The following is an 8,288-nucleotide window of genomic DNA, read 5'->3' on the forward strand; positions in this document are numbered from 1 at the left end:
CCCTAGGTGGCTGGTGGCTCCCCTAGTAGACAGCACAAATGGGGACGTTGCTTTGTTGGGAGGGGTGAGTCTGTCAGGATCTCAGGAATCAGACAGCACATTCAAATTAGGATAATACATAGAGGGTGTGTTTACAAAATAACTGTTTATAAAGGACTGGAAAAGACGTCCGGGCGTGGTGGCTCAAGCCTGTAATCCCAGCACTTTGGGAGGCCGAGACGGGCAGATCATGAGGTCAGGAGATCGAGACCATCCTGGCTAACACGGTGAAACCCCATCTCTACTAAAATACAAAAACTAGCCGGGCGAGGTGGCGGGCGCCTGTAGTCCCAGCTACTCGGGAGGCTGAGGCAGGAGAATGGTGTGAACCCGGGAGGCGGAGCTTGCAGTGAGCTGAGATCAGGCTACTGCACTCCAGTCCGGGCCACAGAGCAAGACTCCGTCTCAAAAAAAAAAAAAAAAAAAAAAGAAGACAACAACCCCAAGCTAGTAGCTCTGGCGCTGTCACTACCCTTACGTCTGAAAGAATGAGGGAAAGGAAGGGCTACCACAACTAGGAGGGAACAAGTCCATAGCAGAGGCCCTTGAGAGTGGCAGCAAGTTTTCGTGGTGACACACAGCCTGTCCAAGGCACCTCTTAGAAAAGGAATCGGGGAAGGAAATGTTCTTGATAAGACAGTAGGGGATAGGTATGTGGCATTATGTTTAATCGTGACAAAAATCAAGAAGGGTGATTAAAGCCTCATGATAACATTAGATGCAGTCACACTACACAGCCTTTTAGAAAATGTCTTCTTTCATCCACTCAGAGGCTTACATTAGAATGGAAACAAGTTGGAGATGATGATTATTAGGGTTCTTTGATGGGGATTTGCTAGTGCCTAGCAAAATACCAGAGAGCACAATAGACTTTGTTGCACAGCTTCTTCCTGTTATTCCCTTTCTCTTTGTTATTCCATGTTTGTTAGGCTTCTGCAGAGAGATAGAACTGATGGGACACATGGATCTAGATAGTTGGATTAGAGAGAGATAATAGAGATAGAGAGATGAGAGGTTGTTTACTGGGGAATTGGCTCACGTGATTATGGAGGCTGAGAAGTTCCATGACAAGCCATCTGCAAGCCACAGACCCTGAATGCTGGTAGTGTAGCTCAGTCCAAGTCTGAAGGCTTCAGAGCCCAGAAAGTCAATGGTATAAGTTCTGAGAACTGGAGGTCCACTGGTATAAGTCTTGGAATCCAAAAGCGAAAGAGCCTGGAATTCTGATGTCCAGTAACATGAGAAGGAGAATGTATTCCAGCTGTAGGAGGTAGATAAAGATACATTGGGCCGGGCTCAGGGGCTCATGCCTGTAATCCCAACACTTTGGGAGGCCAAGGTAGGTGGATTGCCTCAGGTCAGGAGTTCCAGACCAGTCTGGCCAACATGGCAAAACCCCGTCTCTACTAAAAATACAAAATTTAGCCAGGCATGGTGGGTGCCTGTGATCCCAACTACTCGGGAGGCTGAGGCAGGAGAATTGCTTGAACCCAGGAGGGGGAGGTTGCAGCGAGCCAAGATTGTGCCATTGCACTCCAGCCTGGGCGACAGAGTGAGATGCCATCTCAAAAAAAAAAAAAAAAAAAAAAAAAAAGACACATTCGCCTTCCTCTGCTTTTGTTACGTCTAGGCCCCCCAACCTGTTGGATAGTGCCTGCCCACATTGAGGGTGGATATTTCCAACTCAGTCCACTCAGGCTTACATGCTAATCTTCTCTGAAAGCATCCTTACAGAAAGAACCCAAAATAATGCCTTTTGTACGTATTCCTCAATCCAGTCATGTTAACACCTAAAATTAATTATCACATCATGTTAAAGCATGCTTTCAAGACCCTTGAAAGCAATAAGGCACTGCCTTGGAAAAAACTCAAGGTTTTTCTTGCTATCACAGAAGCTGGTCTTGTGCTCTGTGGTGAAAGGGGTGAGGTCTGTGTTCAGTGACTTTCAGTTTCCCTCTCTGTACCCTTCTGGCTTCCTTTACTGTGATGCCCACTCTTGCAATGCCACCCAGGGTCCTGTGAGGCCTCCCACCTTCAATCCTTTCCCAGGCCTGGATCTTATAAACCTGTTATTCTACTGTACAAGCATTTCTTACCATCTCTCATGCCCTACCACAGAGGTTTAACATTGTAAAATAAGGACTATTTTTAAAGATGACTCACTCCCACTGACCCACATATCAATAGTTTATACTCATTCAGAAAACTTAATATACATTAACATATAACAAATAAAACAATTACATCTATATGCACATCCACCTCTTTCTCTTTCTCTCTGAGAGAAAGGTGGATGTAGATATATGAGAGAGAGAGATTAACAGATTGATCAATAGACAGAAAAACAGATACTTTTTAAAAAAAATACTAAAAGTTTCTAGTAGTGTGGAGAATATGGAGATCACCCTTTGGCCGCCTGTAATAATGCATATAATTGATGTGCATGAACTCATAGATAGCTCTGCTCCAAGAATTTAGAGTGCTTCACCGAAGAGATTTTACCTCCCCTTTCCCCAAAGACCCACATATCTGAGAAATAACCTTGATGGCTCTCCAAAGTCCTGCTCCTTTCTTATCTGTCTCTCAGTCACATCCTTGCCTCCATTGCCTGCCAGGATACCACATCAGCCAAACTAACGCAGAAGCCAATGAACTCAGGAGCCCACTGATGTAAGCTACACCCAGGTCAGGATATAAATTAAGAGTAAAAGGCATTCAGAACAGAGTACGTCCCACAAGTGGGGACACAGATTTAAGAGCTTATGAGCTTAGTGAGCCAAAACATGAATGCACCCCTTAGAATGCAGAATTATATTGTATTCAATAAACTATCAGACTTTATGTTCCACACTCACCAGATTCATTTTCAATTCACAAATTTCATCTTTCTTTCTTTCTTTCTTTCTTTCTTTTCTTTCTTTCTTTCTTTCTTTCTTTCTTTCTTTCTTTCCCTTCCTTCCTTCCTTCCTTCCTTCCTTCCTTCCTTCCTTCCTTCCTTCCTTCCTTCCTTCCTTTCTTCCTTCCTTCCTTCCTTCCTTTCTTTTTGGAGGCAGAGTTTTGCTCTTGTTGCCTAGGCTGGAGTGCAATGGCACAATCTTCGCTCACCGCAACATCCGCCTCCTGGGTTCAAGCAATTCTCCTGCGTCAGCCTCCCGAGTAGCTGGGATTACAGGCATGTGCCACCACGCCTGGTTAATTTTGTATTTTTAGTAGACACGGGGTTTCTACATGTTGGTCAGGCTGGTCTCGAACTCCCAACCTCAGGTGATCCACCTGCCTCGGCCTCCCAAAGTTCTCGGATTACAGGTGAGAGCCACCACACCCGGCTGACCTGCTTCTTTCTGATTTGAGGCACATGGTGTTTTCTACCTAGAATGCACTGCTCTCCTACCCCAACCTGTTCTTCAGACGTCAGCTCTCATCTTCAAGGATGTTTTTCTGGTCCATTTCTTGCCCCTGGTTTAATGAGATCTCCTGGCATGGATTCTAATAGTGCCCAGCACGCTCCTTGCAGACTGTATGAGAGTTTCTTGCTATATAGATGTGTGGTTGTGTCTATGCCTCCTCCTTAGACTACAAGCATGCCAAGGGATCCTACACCATTGCCCATTAGTATACCTAGAACATCTAGCATATTAGCTGTTGTAAGATGTCCAGTAAAGATGTGTTGAATGGACTTATGCATCCAGAGGTGGGGCAGGGGCTGAGCACACTTCATTAAAAAGCCAAGAAACCAGGTGCAGTGTCTCATGCCTGTAATCCCAACTTTGAGAGGGTGAGGCGGGCAGATCACCTGAGGTCAGGAGTTCGAGACCAGCCTGGCCAACATGAAGAAACCCCGTCTCTACTAAAAATACAAAAATTAGCCGGGCATGGTGGCATGCGCCTGTAATCCCAGTTACTCGGGGGGCTAAGACAGGAGAATCGCTTGAACCCAGGAGGCGGAGGTTGCAGTGAGCCAAGATCGCACCTTTGCACTCCAGCTTGGGCAACAAGAGGGAAACTCTGTCTCAAAGAAGCAAAAAAAAAGCCAAGAGACCAGAGAGGATGTGGTGTCCTGTGAACAGCTTGTGTTTCAGTAGGAATGAAGTATGTGATTGGCTTAGCGGAGCTACTGAAGAGAGCTGGAAGTAGCAGGAGAATAAGACCAGAGCAGAAATCAAGAGCAGATCTTCAGGATCTTGTACAATTTTCTTGACAGGCTGCACTTTCGTGGGACACCGGTGGAGACTGACAAGGCCACTTTGCATTTCTAGAAAGCTCTCCTACACAGTGTCAAGTCAGGAGAGCAGGATTCCAGTTGTGTGACAAATTCCTATTAGAAGAGAGCAAAAATGACAATCAATTATTAGCCAGAAACTAGAGGGAGAATTGGTGGAGGTGGTAGATTTCGAACTGGGTCTTGAGGAATGGGGGGCAGGTGGGGACATCGGGTTACAAAGAATAAGTGCCACCTAAGAGGCAGTCAATCAATATTTGTTGAATGATTAACTATAACCAAATCTTCATTTATCCCTATTTTAGTGTTAAGAAAATGTTTCTCCTTTTAATATGTATATATATATGTATATATATACACACACACATATATACATACATATATACATATATATATATATATGGGACCGGGCTCAGTGGCTCACACCTGTAATTCCAACACTTTGGGAGACCAAGGCGGGTGGATCACGAAGTCAGGAGTTCAAGGTCAGCCTGGCCAAGATGGTGAAACCCCATCTCTACTAAAAATACAAAATTTAGCCAGGTGTGGTGACAGGCGCCTGTAATCCCAGCTACTCGGGAGGCTGAGGCAGGAGAATCACTTGAACCCTGGAGGCAGAGGTTGCAGTGAGCTGACATAGCGCCACTATACTCCAGCCGGGGCGACAGAGTGACACTCTGACGAAAAAAAAAAAAAAAAAAAAAAAAAAAAATTGATGGCTTAGATGTCCATCAAAGGAGGATAGTTAAATCTATTCTATAGGGTTTATGCAGAGGTTTTTAAAAAAAATTCAGTCAATGTGTGTGCAATGATAGGGAGAAAGGAAAGAAAGTGTTTCTACCTATTAACTTAAGAAAGTTTTCTAGAAGCAGACGTTAGATTTCTGCAGCCTCTGGGGCTTGTCATAGACTTCTACATTACGTTGTAGTCTCTGTTTTCTGACCTACCCACTCCTCATGTTTTCTGTAGGTTACACTCAATTCCTGAGAATGAAGTTACCAGATGAGAAGGTATGTTCTTTTTTTCATAGTATTGTCACCCAATATTTTCGCTTCCATTTTTCTCGCTCTCAAGACTTGCATCAGGATTTTGCTGCCAGAAACCACCTTGAAGACCAAAAACAAAAAAAAAAAAAAGAAGAAGAAGAAGAAGAAGAAAAGGAAAAGAAAAGAAGCACTGAAGTCAATAAATTATTAAGGAACCTTGCAAAATTGCCCCTGTTCACCTGAAAAGGAATACAGTGGACAAAGGAATACCAAACTTAGGGCCACAGTTAGTTAGGCTGTGAAGATTATACCCAACTTAACGTATATTTTTTATATCTTTATATTTTTTATGTTATGCTTTATTATTCACGAATGGTAACCATTTGCTTCTCTGAACTTATTTTAATCACATTCCAGGATGTCATTCACATGACAGTCATTGCAGATTTGTAATTTATAAAGCTAATGTTTTGTCAGATGGCAATAAAATGTTTTTAGAAGAAGCAGTACCTTGATCTAATGTGCACAGTGGTGTCAAGGGGACTCACATGGGTTCTAGCGCTCTCCTGACAAAATTTGCCCCAGACATTTGCGAGTCCCAGGGAAGAGTGCTTTCTGCTATGTATGTTGAGAGGTAGATGAGAGTTGGGGAGCGATGGCAGTGAATAGCCCTAATTTTTCTCTCCTGCTCTTCTAGTAACAGCACCCAGATTTCCCTCAGGGCAAATACTCTTCCTTGGACTCACATCACAAAATCCCAATAAAGCCAGCCTCACCAGCCTCACCCCGTGGCTTTAGCTGTCTGAGTAGCCCAGCTTCCTGTCCAGAGGGTTTGGTTTAAAAGGTGCAAGTAAATCAGGTCAGGCTCAGAGGTTCAACTCTAGGACTTTGCTGCAACTACCAAAAAAAGAAGTGCTCTTCTCCCTGGGCTGCTGGGCTGACAGGGTGTAAGCCTGAACTGCTGGTTCCCATGTTTTCCTCTCTGATGGAGTCAACACAGGAATGCAGAGGCAAGCAAGAAAGAGGTTCCAGGAAACTTAATCTGAGGCCCTGGATTCATCTCTACCCTGGAGCGCGTAGTTACTGGCACTGATAAATTCTATTGTTGTCATTTTCAAGATTCATCAGGATGTTAAAATATCAGGTCTCTCTTGATTTCAACAGACGTGGTTTTCTCCTTTTTTTTTTTTTCCTTGAGACAGGTTCTCACTGTGTCACCCAAGTTGCAGTGCAGTGGTGCCATCTCAGCTCACTGCAGGCTGCACCTTCTGGGCCGAAGCAATCCTCCTGCTTCAGCCTCCCGAGTAGCTGGGACTACGGGCATGCACCACCATTACTGGCAAATTTTTGTACTTTTTGTAGAGATATTGCTTCATCATGTTGCCCAGGCTGGTCTCACACTCCTGGACTCAAACAATTCACCCACCTTGGCTTCCCAAAGTGCTGGGATCACAGGCATGAGCCACCATGCCCAGTCCAAATTTGGTTTTCCCTACAAGCTTCCTCGCTTGCCTAATCAAGCATTTTCACCAGTGATTTTTTTTTTCTTTTCTTTTCTTTTCTTTTCTTTTTTGAGACGGAATCTTGCTCTATCACCCAGGCTGGAGTGCAGTGGCGCGATCTCGGCTCACTGCAAGCTTCGCCTCCCAGGTTCACACCATTCTCCTGCCTCAGCCTCCCAAGTAGCTGGGTCACCAGTGATTTTTTTTTTTTTTGAGACAGAGTCTCGCTCTGTGGCCCAGGCTGGAGTTCAGTGGCCGGATCTCAGCTCACTGCAAGCTCCGCCTCCCGGGTTTATGCCATTCTCCTGCCTCAGCCTCCCAGAGTAGCTGGGTACAGGCGCCCGCCACCTCGCCCGGCTAGCTTTTTTTGTATTTTTTAGTAGAGATGGGGTTTCACCGTGTTAGCCAGGATGGTCTCGATCTCCTGACCTCGTGATCCGCCCGTCTCGGCCTCCCAAAGTGCTGGGATTACAGGCTTGAGCCACCACGCCCGGCCCACCAGTGATTTTTTTAATGACGCCAACCTGTGCTGCTCCATGCCCACCAGCTGAAACCTACCAGGACCCACCTGCTGTCACCTGTACGACTGCACCTGTTTTCCTGCTCCCAGAACACCAGTCAGGCCTGAACTGAGGCCACCTAGCCTGACTCCAGAGAGCCTGCTCAACTGGTGTTAACTATTTCTGACATTTTAAACAGCCATTTTTATTTACTCTAATAGGGGTTTAACACATTACTAAATTACTGACTATAAAACAGGAGTGTTTGCTTTTGAAGTCTAGTTGATTATTCTTATATAACAAAGTATACCCGTTGTTTTGGATTTTATGTGCAAATCATTTCAATATAGTGTTCAAAAGCTTTATGGTTCATGAATGAAAGCCATTTGCTTCTCTGAACTTATTTTAATCACAACAATATTAGGAGGAAAAAAGGACTAACTCGGACTTGCTGGGGACAGAAAGCTACCTGGTCCCAAAACGTTAGGTTATTTTTTGTGTGTGTGTGAGACAGAGTCTCGCTCTGTCGCCCAGGCTGGAGTGCAGTGGTGCGATCTTGGCTCACTGCAAGCTCCGCCTCCCAGGTTCACACCATTCTCCTGCCTCAGCCTCCTGAGTAGCTGGGACTACAGGCGCCCGCCACCACGCCCGGCTAATTTTTTGTATTTTTAGTAGAGACGGGGTTTCACCATGTTAGCCAGGATGGTCTCAATCTCCTGACCTCGTGATCCACCCGCCTCGGCCTCCCAAAGTGCTGGGATTACAGGCATGCGCCTGGCAACCTTAGGTTTATTGAGAGTCAAAGCACATAAAAATAAAGAAACAAACAAACAAAAATAGGACCTCAGGATGTTCAGCGCTCAAATTCAAGTGCCTGATTTCTTATTCTCAATCCCAGGAATAATGAAGTTAGCATTTTAGAAAATTGCTCTGAGGACCGCATGCTGGATGGGTTGGAAAAGCTTGAAGTAGATAACCCAGTTTAGAAGCTATAGTTAGGTGCCAGTCATGAAATCACATCAGCCCAAACTAAGCTGTCAAC

The sequence above is a fragment of the Piliocolobus tephrosceles genome, chromosome 16, assembly GCF_002776525.5.
Source record: "Piliocolobus tephrosceles isolate RC106 chromosome 16, ASM277652v3, whole genome shotgun sequence".
In the NCBI taxonomy this organism is placed as follows: domain Eukaryota; kingdom Metazoa; phylum Chordata; class Mammalia; order Primates; family Cercopithecidae; genus Piliocolobus; species Piliocolobus tephrosceles.